The sequence below is a fragment of the Pinus tabuliformis genome, chromosome 8 (genome assembly GCF_031772625.1).
Source record: "Pinus tabuliformis cultivar Carrire ecotype Pingquan chromosome 8, CPIR1, whole genome shotgun sequence".
NCBI lineage: Eukaryota > Viridiplantae > Streptophyta > Pinopsida > Pinales > Pinaceae > Pinus > Pinus tabuliformis.
In genome coordinates this window covers 1,141,349,444-1,141,357,051 of record NC_142294.1, presented here as the reverse complement: position 1 = coordinate 1,141,357,051, position 7,608 = coordinate 1,141,349,444, and positions in this window count along the sequence as shown.

The following is a 7,608-nucleotide window of genomic DNA, read 5'->3' as shown; positions in this document are numbered from 1 at the left end:
ATTCTAGATAGAAGGTGAGGATGCTTTCCTATCTCTTTCTCTTAATGTAAATTCTGCAAATACAAAGGAGTGAGACTTGTGGTCTATTCCCTACTAAGAAACACAAACCCTATTTGTCCTTCCCTCTCTCTATGCATTCTCAACTACTATGCTCCACTATAGAACAAAAGGCACTAGAATGAAATCCCCTTTCCTCCTAGTGGATTGGTTATAATGCAAGAAAAAAACAAACTAGGGTTTAGCTTTTACCATTTCAACCCTTAATATCAGTTGCAAACTGCTAATTCTAGTGTCTTTTCATCAATGCAGATCTTTATCCCACTTTCCATGAGAAATGGGGCTGATGTGATAACTTCTCGAATCATAGTGGATAAAAAAAGAGAGTTAACGTTTGGGTCACATAACGGAGTCTTAATATGGCAAATTTTATGGCATCTCGTTGGACGTAGAGTGGAAGTCACATGTGATTGTGGTTAGGAATAGCTAATGTCCACTTTCCAAAGTAAGTCATACCTTTCTAATTTATCTTTTGTCTCTAAAGCATGATATTTTAGCCAAGGTAGAAGCTTCTTAATCTCTGAAATGTAGCTCAACTTTGATTATTGAAGAATATAGTAATATAAAGTTTTTACACAAATTTTCAAGTCATAGGAAATACTTGAACATGATATGGGAAATTAAGAATATGGATGGTGTCTCAGTTTCTTGGTTCAAGAACAAGCAGGAAAGAAGAATGTCTTTTGCGAATTTTTTAAAGTTCCCCTAGGATTCCCAATATCTAATATTATGAAGTTGGTTATCTCTTCCCCATTTTAGTTATAGAGTAAATGAATGATTTATTTTTGGGAGAGGTATTTGAGGAACAAATTCATGTTACCATTTCCTAAATGGAAAAAAGAAAATTCCCTAAACAGAATGGTATTACAATTCAATTCTATCTGGGTTTATTCAATTGCATTAAATACAATATTCTAAATATTAATAGAGAACCTCAAGAAGCTAGCAAAATCCATGTAGCTCTTAACACACCCATTTAGCCTTAATTCCAAAAAAATAAGGAGCCTTGTCATCAATGGTTTCAAAGTAATTCCACACCACAATGTTATTTACAAAATCATATCCAAATTGGTAGCAGGAATGGTCAAGCCCCTAATAATGAATTTATATCTGAGGAATAGTTTGGCTTTCTCTTCAGTAGAAAAAATCATGATGTTGTGACATTTGCATAGGAAGAAATGAATTATATTAATCTTGATAAAGTCCCTTCCATGAACCTTAAGCTAGACCTTTTCAAGTCATATGATAAGGTCTTATGGGTTTATGTTCACCTTTCTCTCATTAAGATGGGAAAATATATGTCCATGATAAACTAGATGATGGGTTTCATTTTCATTAAATCCATTGTAGTTATTATAAATAACATTCCTTCAAAAAACAATCACCCCTCTAGAGGTGTGAGGTAATTGCTTGCCTATCTCATATATTTTTTCTCCCAATGCGAGTAGGGCTGAGTAAACTAAGAAGTGATGCCAAATATAATGGGAATTTAAGGAGGTGAAAATTTCCTCTTATGAAATGATTTTGTGCTATTTATTTGTTAATGAAATGGTTTTGTTTGGTATAGGTTATATGTCAGAATTTTTAGTTTTAAGAAAATATTTGGTCTTTATTTCTCAGCATCTAGTATGGAAATTAATATTGTAAAATACTTACTACTTAATCATTTTCATTAGAAATATATTCCAGCTCAGTTAGATTAAATTCTCATTCCTTGAGAATAATTTGGATGAAAGAATGAAATATATTGGTTTCTTTTTGAAGCCTAATTCCTGCTCTTTTGAGGAATGGCTATCTCTATTTAAGAACTTAGAAGCTGGGATTTATATTGAGATAAATCAATGGCTTTCAAGAGGAGGGAATTTGGTTCATTTAAAAGAATTTATGGGAATTAACTTAGTATATTAGAATTCAATGTCAAAGGTCCCAAAAGAAAACCTTACAAAAATTTGGAAAGAAATATTTCATTTCCTTTGGTAAGGGTGCACAACATATGAGGGAATTCCTTTAGCAAAGGTGATCCCATATCATGTAACCAAAGGGATTTGGAGGTAAGGGCATAAAAACATGTATATGTTTAACTAGGTCGCCATATCTGAAACTCTATGTAGACTCACATATATTCAATTATTGTGACAGTATGTGATGGAACCAAAATACCATAGTAGTATCTTAGTTAAGGAATGGTTCCCCCTTCCATGGAAATTTCTCAAAAATAACTTGATAATCTAGAAATCATTTGTGGATGTTTTCTCTTTGATTGGTTATTGTATTCTTTAGTGTATAGGGAATGCTATAAAGTTTAGGAATGTGGCGTACGGGTATATGGATGGAGATGAAAATTATAAGTTGTTTATGTATCTCCTTACTAAACTACACAATAAGGGTTTCTACAAAATTTAGGACATCAAATACCCTCATCATGATTATATTGGTAGAGGAAGTTGGATTTTTACAACAAAATTAGAATTCGAGGGCCATCTTGTTGATGCGTGGTCTTTCTGTGTCGATAGATTTGTACAAAATTTTGTTAGACTAGAGGAATATATGGAGAATCAAGTGTGGAAGGTTCATGCCTGATTAATGGAAATTTTCTTGTTTGGTGTTAACTCTGACCAGCAATTGGCTCACCTAGGACAATGTCTTGAAGAGAGGGTGGGAATGCCCAAGTAGGTGTGGAATATAGAGAAGAGGTGGAATAGAGATTGGATTTGTTTGTTACTTGCCTATTCCTTGTGAAATTCTACAACTCTCTAGTCATTAAATCTAATCCTAAATTGGTATGGATTGCACCTAGTTTGGAGGAATTCATTAAGATTTCATTTCTTTATCACACAATGAGTTTTTATGGCTCTCTTCTAATTATATTCATCAACTTTATTTATTAGGGATGTAATCTTTGTAATTTCCAAGATAAATCAATCTGAATGGTAGTTGTATTTGCATGACTAGGAAGTTGACCTGAGAACACAAATGCCAACCTAAGTAGAAAAAATCATGAAATCCAATTACGACATCTCTAGATTTTGAGATCCCTTGGGGATACTAAAATAGGGCTAGTAAGGTCATCATCCTAATTTTGGAGTTTGGGGTTATCCTCCATATACGCTCCTCACATTTCTATGATCTCTAATTTTCTCCTACTGTTACCTCTAGTAAGAAGGAAAATTTGTAGCATTACGACTCTTATGCACTATGCTAAACATCTTGATTTCACAAAATTGAAAATTCTTGTGGATTCCGAAGTTGTGATTGAATGATTCAAACACAAGATCAAAGTTTAGAATGTTCATTTCAAAACTTCTTAGGAAAAATTGAGGACTCTCTTTGAAGTTTTGAATGGACCTTTTTTTCTCTTATTTATGAGTTGAACTAAAGGCGGATGAACACTTTAAGGAATCTTTGACTCTTCTAGATGATATGTTTTTTTCGATGAGTTTCTTGAATGTCAAGTGGTTCAAGGATAGTCCTTTATGTTATAATTCTTGAGTTAATTGTTATTAGATCACGACAAGTTCTAAAATGAAGGGGGATATACTTGATACCTATTTAAGATTTATATAAGTTTTCTTAGTTTTTATGTAGGCTGATGTTTCTATATTTAAAATGGCCAATTTTCTATTCAACTATTTTGGAAATCAAAGTAGAAGATTAGTTACCTTATGGAGTTCCTAATATGTAAACCCTTTGCAAAAATTGTATATGTGTGTGTGTGTGTGTGAGGTATGTGGGAAAATAAGATTATTAATATTTATATAGCTATTTCTATTATTAATAGCAATTATATAATTATGCTCATTAATATTAAAATTATAATACTTTTTTCATATCTATATATATTAAAGGGGTGTGAAGCGCTAGGAAAAGCCTGCCTCTAACTTAATTCACTGAGCCGTATGTACATACATCAAACATTTTACAATTTGAGGAAATTATCATTAAACCTTCCAAAGCATCAAAAATATATTCCTTGACATCTATATATATAAAGTTCTATATAACCTATGTCCACAAGATTGAGGTCCATACAATGATGATATGAGCTGATGAAAATATAAGATGACGAAATTGTCATGAACAAATATCACATTTTCTAATAAGTGAAGATACCAGACTCTATAAGTCGATGAAAATATAAGGTGACCAAATTGCTGGGGCATACTTTTTAATAAGTGAAGGTACCAGTTTACGTCCTTTTAAATAGGAAATAATTTTTTAAATTCTCACATCCAATCATGTATAAATTTTTAAATAAATCTCAATTAAATCATTCAAAATATGATATAACATGGGTTGGCCAATCAAATCTTTTAAAAGGTAATTGTTCCAGATTCGTGACATTTCCACCATTGTTGTCATGCCCCTACACTTGTGATACTCTTCCGACCACACTATAGCAAGCTGTGGCACCACCGACCCTTTTATTTTCACCAATAATCATGATCATAGACTACGTCTAACATTCGATAATTATTTTATTTCTTCTTTACCAAGTATTACGTTTTCCTTTATACATAGTGAAACCATTAACATTCACCATAAACAGAATTAACACATAAATGCACAACAGTATAAAGGGAGGGGCAACTCCCTATAATGAGTCTGCCTGAATAATCAATATATATAAGTTAAATTTTGAGGAAACCCCAAATTTACACAGCCAAATTTTACATTCATCGGCAAACTCGGTTCCGCAACTCTTCGACATGCTCGAATGGTCGCCGAATGACTCTTGCCCAACTCGTCATTTTCCTCTACACGTTCACCTACATACATTTCATTCAACTCGTCCAACTTGTTGAGCGCTTCCACCAAATGCCCAACTAGTCCACTGGTGGGTCGTGTCACTGGTTCAAGGTTTCACTCGGTTCACTGCTCAACCAAATCGGGTCATTCGAGTGGACGCCCTGCTGCGCCCTCGAATGACTCCTTGAACGACCATTCGAACAGACACCCTGTCGTGCCCTCGAACAACCTCAAACGATCCTGCCCGAATGCCCTCGAATGACCCTGCACGAACCTCCTGAAAAATGCCCTCGTACACCCTGTCCAGTTCAACCATCATGCGGGCACATTTGCATATCCTGCTACACCGTAGAACTGTGCCTTAGCTCGCACTTTGACTCCACTTTCTTGTCTAAGTTCGAGTTTCCTCCCAACCAACTTGCTGTTGCCTATATGTATGGTCGCCCGCTCATCATTTGGTCATTCAGCCGACCTGCCTCCACATCGCATAGTCGTTAGCCCATTCACTTGTCCACGTGACGACCCATCCATTGGCTTGCACGAGATCGCCCACCCATGTGTTGGTTCGCCCGTCGGCTCGCCCGCTCGTCAGCTCACCCGGGACCACCCACACGGTATAAACATACCTCCACTAAAACACATTGCATTTTTCACCGTTCACTTTGTGCGTCTCCCACCGCACTGCAGATGATCCACTCGCCCGTGTGCCCGAACGCCCTATAGCTCGTGGGCCTTACATTCTCCCCCACTTGAAATCATTGTCGTCCTCGACAATATCTCATCCTAGAAACCATCTGTCACCAAGATATCCATACCAATGCCATATAATCCACCGGTATGTCCTACTTCAGAAAGTCTCCTCAACCCATGATCATCAACCACCCTGGTTGCAATCTACACACGCTGCTCCCACCATGGAAGGCGGGTCCCTCCATCTCAAGCTACATGCACAATACAACATCTCATGTCAGCCTCATCATGTATCATCATAAAGTGAACTACTGCCATGATATTCCAACACAATGCTAGCACATCTGTTCACACTGCTGCCATGATACTCCAACACAATGCTAGCACATCTCTGCACACTACTTGAGCCCCATAATCTAAGCTAATTGGGTAGCTAATCCAACTATCGCACTCAAACCATGAGAATGCACATCCTCATGCCATCTTTAGTCGTTTCTCAAAACATCCTGTCACATCATCGACTCGATCAAGAATCAATCTCCATATAAGTAAGCCATGCCCAGGTCCATGAAGTAGTCTCCATCTCATCTGCAACATGCTATCCATGATGTTTGGTATCAATGTGTTGCATGAAATCAGTGGCATCTATCCAGCATCATCATCCATGTGCAAAAAATCCATCTCCTCAAAGTGAAGAGATCCTCTCATCAAACCCGACTCTCGATGTGCCACATCCAGGTCCATGAAGCAACCTCCATCATATCTGTAATGTGCCATCCCTCAAGTCTGCTATACAAACAAGTATATACATGTCTCATCTCCCATGTGCTGCCCATGATCATAGATCAATCAATTCCCATGTATCAAAAGTGGTTAAGTCTTGGCTCAACCCATGCACAAGTGTTGCCACCAAGGCATCATCATCGCTACAACTCCATCACTCCAAAGTGTCTCATATTGATCCTCCACATCAAGTCACTCTTTCAAGCACACCCATACATGTACTCAAAAGTATGCACCCCATCCTGCATCAAACTACTTGTCGTCAGCTCCTCAATGCATCAAATCCTCTAAGTCCACCATATATGAAGTCCCAAAAAGTCACAACCTCATGTCATCATGAGCTCCATGAATCATCTCCAACCAACACCCAGCAAGCATACATGTCTCAGCCCAGAGGTCTCTGTAAGATGCCTTAGCTTTCTGTGTAGTAGGAATGCTCCATAGTCTGCTCACAAATCCAACCAAGTCCATGGCCTTGTTGTACAAGAGTTCTCAACATCCCCATCGGCTTATAAGTAAAACATCTCCATGTCACATCAGCAAATCTACCTGCATAACATCCCTGCCTTTGAACTCCTCATTGGATGCTCATTAGTGACACCTCTACAAGTTCTCCTCCTTAATGTCCCTGCATAAGACTATTGTGCGCTATGTCTCCAACTCGATGTCCATGACTCAAGTTTCCCATGTTCTCTAACTAGGTAAACCCATCATAGTAATCGGTCATCCTCATCCAAGCCTGCAAATCCGGTCTAATGAACTCAGTCACCCAACCATATCATCAACATATGAGTCTCTTCCACCATATCTCCCCCACTAAAGGTTCCACCAAGACTTCCTCTTGGTCTCGGCCATGAGAAGTCCACCCAAGTATCACCATACTCAAGTGTGTTCCGTCCTCCAATCTGTCCATGGGTCATGCCGGGGACTTAGCCAATTGTCCATGTGGCTATAGCATGACCCATTCCTCCGAAATGATCATCATGTTCCTCATTTGTCACAGGATTTTGTACCTCGTACCATGAGGTCACAAACAACCCCAACAAGTCTTGCAACAATCAATGGTCCTTGCTTCGCCATACAAGGTCTCATCGTAGACATCCATGGTAAGATCTTCCACTGCATCAGCAAACTGATTTTTCTCTTCCCTGCATACAGTTCATCTACCAAATGCTTCACTGAAACATAAGTATAATAGTACTTACATCATCACGAGGCTCCTCCATGTGAGTATCCTCATCCACCCATGTCTGCAAACTGCACGATCTTGGTCCAACTTTATCAATCTCAAGTTCATCTTCCATCGTTGTCATATCTGCAACATCCTCGTAT